The sequence below is a fragment of the Mugil cephalus genome, chromosome 1, assembly GCF_022458985.1.
Source record: "Mugil cephalus isolate CIBA_MC_2020 chromosome 1, CIBA_Mcephalus_1.1, whole genome shotgun sequence".
Classification (NCBI taxonomy): Eukaryota; Metazoa; Chordata; class Actinopteri; order Mugiliformes; family Mugilidae; genus Mugil; species Mugil cephalus.
This window is the reverse complement of record NC_061770.1, coordinates 25465452-25477799: the sequence shown is the minus strand read 5'-3', so window position 1 is coordinate 25477799 and position 12348 is coordinate 25465452. Positions and strand designations below refer to the sequence as shown.

Genomic DNA, 12348 nt, shown 5'->3' with positions numbered 1-12348 from the left:
ATACCAGCAGACCCTTGGAGCCTCGGTGCCGGCCATCGCTGACGCCACCCTGACACGGACTCTGAGGTGGTGCTCTGAGAACGGTGGTGACGCCCACTCTGGACGGCTGTACCTGGCACCCATCACTCTGCACCTCTTTCTCTCACCACACACACACACACACACACACACACACACACCATTCTCTCTTTTAGCTTATCTGTATCATTCCCACCAACCCGTGTTTTCTACCCATTTTTTTTCTTTCACTCTTTCTCTTCCTTTCACGTCGTCCCCCACATTTTATTTTACTCCCTGTGTGTGATAGTGGATATTGGGACATCATTCTTCTCCACACTTAATGGAATTGTATGTTGTCTGTATTTGCACCACTGGCACCAGTAAATGCATTAATTCTCATTATTATTATTATTATTATTTTGGCTCTACCTTGTCATTCAGGAGTAAATTTTAGTTGCACGCTGTAACTGGCTGCAAGAAAAGCTTCCTCAGTTCATGCATTTAAGATATTTAAAGGAAGTAGACGCTGGGATATTTAAGTGAGGGCCTTTTACATGTTGACAGACGTTGGTAATAACATTTATAAACCTGTTAATGGTGGAAATAAGACATTTATTTCAACATAGGGTCACACTGCAGAATCTAACCTCTGATGTAGCAAACATGGCGCCATGATTAGAGTTGGACAGAGTCTCTAATATATGACTCCGGCCTGAAGACTATTAAATCTCATCAATCATCCACACTCTGCTCACACGCTCCTTCACTACACCTACTTCTCACTTTATCTCCAATACTAAGTACAAGTTAATAAATACGTAGGCGACTTATGACCTAATAGCATGTGACAAAGGTTACAGGAGTTACAGTTACAGGAGTAAATGTTAATGAATTGTAAATTGTGGCTAAATAAATGTAAACACATGAAAGCGAAGATATTTAATGGAGCATTTAGATGCAGCAGTGTCTCCTCTCACGTCCTCCTCTGGAGGAACAAGGAGGTGGATCAGATCAGCTTCTGGTGCCGATCCATTAACCACATTAATCTTTTCACAATCTCAAATTTCTTTCTCTTTCTCAAGTTTCCTCCTCAGTTCTTTATCTCGCTACATTTCTTTCCATATGCACGCTCCTTTCAACAAGAATAATCCCCAAACCTTCCATCCCTCAGTCCTGCCCTCCACTTTTTATCACTCTCTCGCTGTTCTTCAGACCTCCTCCTCCTCCTCCTCCTCCTCCTCTTCTCATCAGCTCTTCTCTTCACCCATTACATTCTACACCTCTTTCTCCTCCCCCTCCTCCCCCTCCTCCCCCCTGTTCCCCGGCTCCCCTGTGAGGGCCTGTGGGGGTTGAGTAAGCCTGGACTTGACCCCTGCTTTCTGGGCTCCGGGTAGTCTCCTCTCCTCTCCTCTCCACCCTCTGGGCCAATGACGGATGGAGAGACAGCTTGGCACACACACACACACACACACACACACACACACACACACACACACACACACTCTTTTTACTATGCTACACTCCCACGAGTAAAATACAGATAGCACCCATCCTTGTGTTACGCCTGAATCACACACGCAGGAGTTCAGTATGTGAAAATGGGAGAGAGATGGAATCATGTGACGAATATTCCGCCAATATTACGATACGTAGGATGTACACCAATCAGCCACAACATTATGACCACCTACAGGAGAAGTGAATCACGTCTTGTGACAATTCAACTTTCTGCTGGGAAGCTTTTGGCATTTATTAGTGTAGTCAAAATTACGCTGTGTAGCCTCCACTCCCATCAATAAGCATAAGCAGATAAGAATTGAATGAAAGTAGAGTGTACAAAAAACTAATTATATTAGAGAAACCTTGGTATATTATGCATCATTTAGCATTGCTCTACAGCACACAAATAAAACTCAATGATACATGCAACAAAATACCAAAAAAACAAAAAACAAAAAAACTGTTCACTTCCTTCACTTTATTAGATATCAAACAATAAAAAAATACAACAATAAATAGTATAAAATACAAAATATAACATGCAATATATTGAATCACAATATATTATATATATTATTGCACAAAATAAAATATAACAGAACGCAGTGAAGATATAACAAAAAAAAAACATATAAATATGACCAATAATATGCATAATGTAGCAATGTGCTACCTGGAGGCAGCATTACGTTCCATTCAGCATCAGCTGAGATCTGATTTTGGATCATATCACCCAGACTAAGGTTCGGGTCTAATGTTGAAGGTCTACTAGTCAATAAAAACATGAGATGGAGAAACAGACAAAAATGCATCGCTGCATTTCTCAGGAGGAACACGATATCTGTTATTTAGACATGTCGCACCACCTAGACCAGACTAGACACCCCCACCCCACAGCAGTGACACTCCTTTGTGTTCAGCATTTATCCCCATCAGGATTCAACCTGACACAGTCCCAGTTTACATGCAACAGAGAAAATCGAATAAGTGACGGGAACATGTCCTCCTCCTCCACACTAGGGGGCGATAAGTGTCTTGTCAGCGGGTTAATACGGCCCAGTTAAACTAATACGTCATGTAATAAACAACTGGAGTTGATCGTGCAGCAGACCAGCATCTCAAACAACAACCAGATGGATCATACTTCAACTTTTTTAATGTGCGCTATCCCTCAGCTGCTTCTTCTACCGGCTCTGTTCACCTTCTTCTTCTTCTGTGACCGGCTTTCTTCGATGTTTTTATTCCAGGGTCATACACCAGCACATGCACACATGCATGTTGTCCGGTTAAAGTCTGATTAAAGCGTATTTATGATGGAAAAGATCGGTTTCCTATCACTGGATCACTCATATGTGTCTGTTCACACCTGTTCATTCTCTAAACTGGCCCAGGACGGAGGATTCATTTAAGTGTTATTTCACAGCCTTTAGTTTTGTCTCTTGACGTGCTGAGTTCCTCTCTTGTGTGTGCACCAAATATCGAGAAGTGTTTTTGTTTTTCACTTCTTACACTTCACTCTGCTGCCTTCAACAACCTTAAAGGGGCTCTCTTACTAAAGAGACTGAGAGACCGAGGGAGAGGTCAAAGATAACACGGCACACGTCACTTTTTATACAGAAAGATCCCGTTCACCTCCCAAATCTGGACGAGGAATCAAAGAGTGGAAAATGAATCTGGCTCACCGGCACTTTCACTCGCAATCCTGGAGAGCAGCTGGTGCCAGCGGACAATAAATATTACAGTAGTGTATACACGCAGTCTTCAGCTGGTGATGGATGTGCGTGCCGGGTGGTTTAATTATTACTGGTTTGTGCTGTGGAGTGCTGTGAAGTGCTATGGGGTGCTGTGGAGCTATGGCGCAAGGTGTTTCTGTGCAGGACCGAGTGCAAACTAGAGTGATTTCACTGGATAAAAATATACAATATGGAGCATGAGAACATGAGAACACGTCTATTCTGTACGTAGCTGCACACGCGTATTGATTTCCTCCTCAAGGCTACATTTTGCATCCCCTCCCTTCTCTTCCTGTGACATTTTTTTTTTCTTTTCTCAAGGAAACAATCAAACTCACGGTCACGGAAGTCATCGTTCTCGCGGTGTCTCCGCGTAATCCATCACTCGGTTGTTTTCCGTCTTATTTTTGGGCCTCTCCTGTTGTCGTCCCATGTGTTTTTTTTTCTACCTATAAATGGAAGAATACATCTGTGAATAGACCCAGTCTGGGCTAAGGGCTAATAATATCAGTGAGATTGTGTGATTCATGGTCTGTGCGATGAGAAAATAAATACATGTGCTGCCTGCTCGCAAATTCTATTTTTTTCTCAAGAAGGAGGATGATGAAACTCTCGCTGGCTCACTGCTGCTGGCTCTTTGCAGCGTCGCTGTTGTGCAGGGTGAGTGTTGTTGACTGTAGATAAAGTATGAATGAAGCGTTTATAGCTGAAGTGGGTTCACTGTGTCCCTCAAATAACCTGTCACTCCTAAGTATTAGCTTGTCAGGGTTGGGCCATTGAGTTATACACAGGTTGGGCCAGACTACAATGTGATTAGTGTTTGCACTAGCGTCCAACAAGCCACATAGGGCCTTTTTATATACTGTATGTTGGTCAAGTTTAAAAAAATAACAATAATAATGATGATCTAAGCCTATGTTTGCTTTGTCTTTCAAGGAATTCGTTCCTATTTCCAGATTTGTTGCAGATAACGAGGCAGACAGAAAAACTGACAAGTGTCTGGATTTGTGTTGGGTTTGAGAGCAGAGCTCAAACGTATCTGATACTGGATATCAAACGCCCACATACGTCTACACCAGATAATAAATGCATTACTCATTACAAGATCTATAGTACTCTGTGAATGGAATGTGACTGGACTGGGTTGGTAGCTGGTTTCAAGCTCGTGATTTAGTTGGTTTGCACCATAAGAGACGTATGAGCGATTTATACCTCAACGTAGACCCAGACCCTGACGCTGTCGCCTGACGTGCACCTCCCCAGAAATCTACCGTTACTGTAACAGCTGTGATGGGTGCGCTTGGTCGTAGCGTGTTCCCTCTTTAGTATTTCCAGCTGCTTCACAATCTCTGCAGTTTTTTAAATTGATTTGTTGGGATCAATAAAGAAGGAACACGTCGAGAAGGTTTAACCGAGGAGGTTCAGAGATAAGTGTAAACTCCCCTTACGCAAGAACCGACCCTGCTGAGGAGGTGGCCTTTAGTCTGACCCGGGACTCATCGTGTGTTCGTTCTCTACAGGATGGAGGTTAATGCAAAGGCCACGTTCAAGGCACTGGATTTATTTAAGAGTTATTTCAAAGCCTTCAGTTTCTGTTCTTGACGTTTTCACTTCCTCTTCTTGTGTTTGTGTGACGTTGTTACAGGTCAAAGCAGACGAACTCATACATGCGTAGGTTATTGCTCTAATAGAGCCTGTGACTGATGAGTAACATAGCTGGTAGAAAACATCTGTCCAGTTAAGAGCCATTAACGTTGAGTATGTGAGGAGGAAGCGTTACGTCTGCAGCGTTTGGAGGCTGGATAGTTCCTAAGAAGTTCTGATGTAACTGATGTTCAGATGTGGATGCTTGTATTATTCGGGTGCACACACAGAAGGTAAGATGCTTGTTTTTTATGTGACTCTGTGGCGCAATGGTAGCGCGTCTGACTCCAGATCAGAAGGTTGCGTGTTCAAATCACGTCAGGGTCACTTTCCTTTAGGGATCTAATGGTTTGAGGCCTCCACTGTGGGAACGAACAGGTTAAACTGTGTTTACTGTTCTTATGATTAATGACATGTCACCGTTTTCCTTTTTTCAGACACAGATTTCCTAGATAATAGGAAGATGTTACATAAATGTGTGTGTCATGTTTCTGTGTCTGTGCCTTTTTCATGATCATGTTTTTTAGTTTCCTGTTGGGTTTTGTTGTGTTCCTTGGTTTCCTGTCTGTTGTGCCTCTTTGCGTTTTCCCGTGATGCTTATTGGTTTCTTGTGTATATACAGCCCTGTCTTTCCCTTTGCTCCGTGTCGTGTTGTATGTTCTGTTTAGTTGTCACCCTGTGTTTAGTTTTGTTTCCTCTCCAGGTGATGCTCAGTAAGAAAGCAGTCAATCAGCAATCATCTCTTTAAAGATGTGTAATATTGGCTCATTTTCCTGAATTAACAAACACACAGGTGAGAAGGCACCTACCCCATCATATTTTTATATTTTATTTAACCAGGTCAGAAACATTACAGCAGAGACTTGTATGGGAGCGACGGCAGCACAACAAATAACATAAAAGCACAAGATAGAAACCAGCAGGTAAGAGATTTGCACACAGACAAACAGGACTCAACGGATTTCACCGTCTTTTTAAACTTTAAAGTTTGAGATTAGACTAAAGTAGTTCTATGCAACAGCAGCAGAAAACCTAAACGCTGTCCTTCCTTGTCCAGTTTGTACTTTATTAAACTACAGAACGTCGCTCACATTCCCACAAGCAGAGGCCTGAGGAGGAATCAATTATTGTAACTCATTCTAAAGTCTCATTCTTACTTTACTGTATTTGCTGGTGTGTATTTCCAAACACAAACACATTTGAATTCTTTGAATAAATAATGGACACTTACATCTCTTTAAGTGCTGCCTTTATTCTTGCTCTTGATTCCTGACACTGATTTGTTTATATGTCACTGGAAATAATAGTTTGAAGCTTGTTTTCGTCTTGTTTTCACTGTGACAGATATTGAAGTTGTGCATTAACGCTCAGCCGTTTACGGGACGTTTCAGAAAGCAGCTTAGTGGAGCTGAAGGTTACTGAGGGCGAGGAATGAGAAGCATCCTGAAAAACAATGGTCATCTCACCTCAAAGCCGAGTGGAACAATGGTGACGGATCAGACACCTCCATCCACGACCCCCAGAGACGAGGTCGCTGCCTCATTCATCAACGAATTAAAGCTTTATTTAAGGAGCTGCTTGTTTCTTTCCTCTTCTGTTAATTAATTACTGTATATATGTTTCATTGTGGTGTTTGTTTGAATTAACAATATCTAAGCAGTTGCAAAGACCGATGTGCCCTCCTGTTCACCCCCCTCCTCCCCCCTCCTCCTCCAGGTAGGATGTACTTTGGTTTATGGCGCTCTCGTTGTATTACAACCTTTGCCTTGCTCATTCTGTGACCTTTAAGCTGTTGACTGTTGCACGGTTTTCCACCAACTCGCGTGGCTAATGGCAACAGCTGAGGTTCACAGCGGTTAAAGCCGTTTAAAGTTTGTAATAACTCCCTCGTTTTGGAATAATTAGTTAAAATCAGTTTGTGAGTGTTAATCACTGGTTACTAGAACCAGATGTGGCCGTGGAGCTCATCAGTGAACAGAACGGTAAATCACAACAGAATGGGGGGTTCTGGGGTCAAACAAATCACTCGCTGACATAGAGATCCCCCCTCCCACCACCACCACCACCACCTCACCCCCCACCTCATCCTCATACCTCACACTGCCACCCCCCCTGACTACATGACCAGTGATACTATGTGTTTACAGAGACACTTCAGGGTTTTTCAGGACAAGGACCCTCATATTTAACCTGGCCCAGTGGAAATTATAAATATACATCATTATTTTCATTTTGCATTCATTATTAAAATATTCAAATAATACACAGGTTCAAATATTAATCTTTGTGCAGCAGTAGGGTGGCCGGGCGACTGCCATAAACATAAACTAACCTGATATAAACATGGCAGCGTGCGCTGGGATTTCACCTGGGGACTGAATAGGCTCTCGGCCAAATGCGGGGAAACTGATAGAGTCAACGTGATGGGGGCGGGGCCTACTGTGTGGGGGAGGCTTAGATTGACAGGTCTCAGCTAGTGTAATGCTCTGTGACGTGCAGACTGAAAGATGATGTGTCCTTATCCCTTCAATGAAATATGTTGGGTTTATGTTAATGTGTATTTAAAGAAATATATATATATTGTATTATATATATGTTATTATTATATTTGACTTACTTACAAAAACGTTCACATATGGACAATTATGCTGTTAGACTATTATGCTATTAGGCCAACAATTTCATATTCCTTAAATTTTTCAATATTTGTGCATAAAAATGTCCAAAAATAGATTTTCCAGAAAGTAGACAAAGAAAATCCAATCAAACTACTGAAACTAAAATATTATATTTGTGCATCTATTCACTCGAGAAAATTGCTAGTCATTGAAACCTTGTTTCCAGTATCTGCTGTGAGCTCCTAAGTGTTTATGGTAACTGCTGATCAGTGTCCACAGCAGTTTGGAGGAATTTGATCTAATTTCCTCTCATCAACTGATGCTCCAACATTTCTCCTGAATGAAGGTCAGGACTTTGACTTGTTCCTAAGCATTCATCTGGTTCTTCTGGAGAACCACTGGTGTTCTTGGGCTCCTCGTCTTCCTCCATGACCCAGTTTCTCTTCACATCCAACTCATGGACTCATGTCCTGACATTTTCTTTTAGAGTTCATTGGTAGAATTCACAGTTCATTGGTCCATCAATGATGAGCAGATGCAGCAGAACAGGCCCAAACCAGGACATTAGCGCCCCCATGTGTCATGGAGGGATGAGGTTCTGATGCTGGAATGCAGTGTTGGTTCATCTCCAAACATTTAAACCAAACTATTCTACTCTGGTCTCATCTGTCCACTAAACATTGTCCCACATGTTCTCTGTGGACAGAGAGCAGTGTCTTTGGTTGTTGAGTGGATTCATCAACATGAACATCAGCCAATGTGAGAGAGGCCTTTAGCTGCTTAGAAGTTCCCCTGGGTTCCTCTGGTCCCTCTCCCACTATGATGGAGTGATGTTTGTTGGTGGACCACTCCTGTGGAGGGGAACAGTCGTCTTCAATCTGTCTGACTCTCTGTGGATTATTTGTGGCTTCCAGACTCTTTAGAGATGGTTGTGGAACCTTTTCCAGCCTGATGAGCAACAACAACTCTTTATATCTGAGCTCCTCACAAAGCTCCTTTGATCTGTTGTCATCACACACTTCAACACAAACATGTGTTGTAAAGGTCAGAATATGACAAATACCTGCTTATTTTTTAAACGGAACAAGGAGCTGAATGACTCATTACAATGACTGTAAACAGATGGAATCTTAATTTGGACTTGAAATGAACTTTCACTATAGTATAGTATAATATTTTTGCCTTTGATTGTGTTCTCTTTGTCTACTTTCAGGACTTGTGTGAAAATGCGATGATGTTTTGAGTCATTTTATGCAGAAATGCAGAAAATTCTGAAGGGCAAAAAAGGCTACACAACCAGCTTCTTCCAGGGTGGGAGGTTGCAGGAATGAATTCCAGATTTCTAACATCTTATGTGGTTGGGGTCAGGCTGTTATCATGCTAGCATCATGTAGCCTGAACCAAATGTTACAGCACTTTGATTAGCGCTGTGGCCTCAGAGAGCTTGAATCCAAACGCTGGCCTTTCTGTGCAGAGTTTAAATGCTCTTCCTGGGCCTGCGTGGGTTTTCTCAGAGTACTGCAGCTTCCACCCACATTCCAAAGAGATGCATGTTAGACTGACTGGTGTTTCTAAACTGGCTGTAGAGTAATCCGACACTGGATGGATGGATAATGGATTTTCTGTATTGCCCTAAGGATTTTTTTTATGTCTCAAGTGAATCATTTAGATTTGAAGGAGACAGACGTACCGTGTGTGTTTTTGTTTTATGCCTTTTGTCCCGAGGAAACAGCACAGCCAGGAGACGCCACAACACACAGCCGGTGATTAGAAGTGTGTGAAAGAACACATCCCGCAAAGAGAATATCAGGCTTTGGCAAGGGACAAATTTCTCAAAACATAAAGGATATCTGAGCGCACACTCTGCGCTGTTCTTCTTCAGAGTGATCAAACATTCCTTCAGGACAGATCACTCAGGAGGCCGCTGATTTAAAAGCTGAAAAACAGTTAAATAAATGTGTGTACTAGTCCCAAATTCACAGACAATAACCCTAAAGGACCAGTGCTGATGAGAACATCCGGTGTGGTTTGAGGTAGTAATTCAACGTAGATGTTCAAAAGGATGTCTGCTGCTGTGGACAAAGAAGAAAAAAGTCTATTTCTCAGTAACGGGGGCTGATATTATTACTGGACTGTGGCCTCTTTTCCCACATGTCTGTTCAGGAATTGAGCTGTAACACAGCACACACACACACACACACACACACACTTGTGTATAGCTGTCCAGGAAGACAGAGCGCTGCTGGAGAACATGAAGGAAGGGGAAATGAAGAACCCTTAGGAGAATACAGGCAGTGGAAGGGAAACTTCTCTCCCTCTAGGACCAGTCAGGGTAGGCGGAGCTTGTGACACAGCAAACTTAGAAGTTGTTTCAGAAATGCTGCGGCGATCGCGGCCTTGACATCGGCCTGACACGAGCCTTGATGCTTGAGGCTCTAAATCAAACCCAAGGTACCTCCGTCAGCACTGACTGTCGGTTAAAAATGAAGGCATGAACTTACTCGACCTAAAAATAGTAAACTAGAGCACAGGAAAGCAAAAGGTGTGCAGAAAAAAATAAACTGTAGATGGAAAAGGATATGCGCTGATCAGGCATAACATTATGACCACCTTCCTAAGGCTACGTTTATACGAATCTGATTGTTGGGCATAAGTTTTGCACGTTTCTGCCGGCTGTCCATGACAGATCCAGATCTTATTGTGACTGGAACTACACCTTATTGAATCCAGCTCCCAGGGTGGGTCTTTTTTTTAAATTTGTGAACACCTGATACAAACGATGATGTCATCACCTCTCGACCCAAAGCATCTCATAACAACAACAATATCAATGGTGGACTACAGGCTTGTGATGGTGCTGCATCAGATATTTACCCTTGTCGGGTGACTAGGTCCAATATAAGCTGTTGTTTCACCACTATAATCCATTTTTTTGTAATCCAGATTGTATGTTTGACAGAGTTCTGTAGCCGAAACAACGCAATGCATAAGCCTGGGATACGTACTACAGCCTTTCTGCAACTAGATGCGGTTTTTCAATGGATCCTTCACAAAAAATTATTGTTTTGCTATGTGTGAACGTGACCTAATATTTGTAGGTCAAAACAGTGGTGACTCATCGGAGTATGAGTGGACATGGACCTTCTGAGGTTGTCCTGAGGTGTCTGATTAGGGTTAGGGTTACTCCTGGTTTCCTTGATCAATCTGCTCGTATTGACAAGGTTTCCAAACATCAAGCGTGAAAAATAGAACAGTTGTGTTTTATCAGCACCATGGTCCAGAAAAGCTGTGATTGGTCCTTTTGATAGTAGCTTGTTTCCACTTTAATATTTCTGGCTGCTTCTCCATCTCTGCAGTTTTCTAATTGATTGTTCTGGATCAATAAAGATGGACAAACACATTGGAAAAGGGTGTGACTCATCTTGTGAGACATTTTGGCAAAACTTTCAGTTGCCACTGTGGAAAGTGAGTAGGAAGTAGAAACAAAAATGAACCCGACTGTCAAAAAAAACAAAAAAGGTCTCAAGTATAAACCGTACGTAGGCTCTGTACGTAAGTTACATCGTCTATGTCCTGCAGTACCTTAACCTTAAAAGTTACAGAGTAAAGTTGCAGTTCATGTTTCATCTGTTTGAAACAGAATTCTGAATTCTGAGATAAATCTAGAATCATAGGTTAGAGTTCAGAGCAGGACTAATAAATTATGCTTCATGGAACTGAAAACTCAGTGTTGTCAGTCTAGAATTATTAGAAACATTAATAATTTTAATTCAATTCAATTTCATTTATGTAGTACCAATAACAATACAAACTGCCTCAATACGCTTTACAAAAACAGCCTGAAACCTCCAGAGGAGCCTGAGGGCGACGCTGGCGAGGAAAATCTCCCTGTTAGACTCTCACAAAGATGGGCGGTTCAGGTTAAGTTGTAAGATCCAGTAATATTGACTTGTTCCAACAAGTAAAGATATGTTACGCTCTGCAGCTTACACAATTCTTTTTTTTTTTTTTTTTTTAATGTGTCTATGGTGAATTTTATGGAGGTGCAACATTAAATATGCGTTACAACAGGCTCTAACAGTTCATCAGTTAAGCAGAAAAAACAAATGTCTCCCAACAATATTGCACATTAGTGTCTGAAACAAGTTTATTTGAACTGAAAAATTCTTTAAATCATCTTCCCCGTTCTCCAAACCTCCTGGTATTCATTCCAAGCACCCACTTTATTCTTCTCCCTCCTACATGGAAAAAAAAAAAAAAAAAAAAAAAAAAATTCATGTGTCTGCATCTTTACATCACACTGCAACAGGCCTCTCCCAGCAACAGATAAGACGGCAACATTTCGGCCAAGAGTCATAAAGCTGGGCAGTGCTGTTGGTGCAGCGGTGCCTGGATGTCGCCATGGCGGCAGTAAAGCTGCAGCCTTGTTGCTGACAGGTCTGGATTTCCCTAAACCATGTGGCCAATTTGGACCCGGCCGCCATAAAGTAGAGTTGGAACTCAACCTTTGGTCGACATTGCCAGCTTAAGCAACTGGCGGGGGAACACACCCTGCTTCTACACACAAACACGCATGAACTCACACATGCATGTACAGTGCTGCTTTAAGGGTCTTTGCACCTGTGAGAGTTTGGAGATTTGTTCATACAAAATAAAATAAATGACTCAAAACATCAATTTCACACATGTAGAAAAGAGTCGACAAAGAGAAGAGTTTCAGGAAAACAAACCAACATTACATATCTATGAGTCGAAGTCCATCTCTTTGTTTCCGACACTTCCACAAACATGGAAGTCTATGATGGCAACGGACAAAGGAGCTCTGAAAAAGAGTTGTTGTTCATGAGGCTGGA

General features: G+C 42.1%; 1 non-coding gene across 1 annotated transcript; it reads left to right on the top strand.

The window, feature by feature from the left end:
- The first annotated feature begins 5132 nt into the window (after positions 1-5132).
- trnaw-cca lies at positions 5133-5204 on the top strand. The gene has a single exon. It is a non-coding gene; the product is annotated as a tRNA-Trp (tRNA).
- The last annotated feature ends 7144 nt before the right edge of the window (positions 5205-12348 follow it).